The sequence below is a fragment of the Saprolegnia diclina genome (assembly GCF_000281045.1).
Source record: "Saprolegnia diclina VS20 unplaced genomic scaffold supercont1.109, whole genome shotgun sequence".
Taxonomy (NCBI): domain Eukaryota; phylum Oomycota; class Saprolegniomycetes; order Saprolegniales; family Saprolegniaceae; genus Saprolegnia; species Saprolegnia diclina.
Window position 1 is genome coordinate 4463 of NW_008246176.1, and position 613 is coordinate 5075.

A 613-nucleotide genomic window follows, 5' to 3' on the forward strand; every position below is an offset into this window, starting at 1 on the left:
GGTGGGTGTGTATTGTCGCCACCCCGTCTCTACGTGCCTGGTCGCACCTTGTCGGGACTGCAAAGGGGCGTGGTGATTAGCCTGGATCACCACAGACGTCGGGTTGACGTTGCGACGGCGTCGGGTCGACGTCGGCGTTGACACACCGTTGTCGCGTCGTCATGTCGTCGGCTTCGACGTAGCATCGTCGTTGCGACGGCGTCGTTGTCGCGTCGACGTCGGCGTTGGTACGTCGTCGTCGAGTCTTCATGTCGTCGACTCGTCGGCGTCGCATCGGTGTTGTCGCGTCTTCATGTCGTCGGCTCGCTGCGTCGGGTCGGCGTAGCATTGTCGTTGCGACGGCGTCGTCATCGCATCGGCGTCGGTATTGGTACGTCATCGTCGCTTCGACGTCGGCGTTGGCACGTCGTCGGCTCGCGGCGTCGGGTCGACGTGGCATTGGCGCGATGTCGCGTCGACGTCGGCGTTGGCACGTCATCGACTCGTCGGCGTCGCATCGGCGTCGTCGCGTCGTCATGTCGTCATGTCGTCGGCTCGCGGCGTCGGGTCGACATAGCATTGTCGTTGCTACGGCGTCGTTGTCGCGTCGGCGTTGTCACGTCGTCGTTGCCGC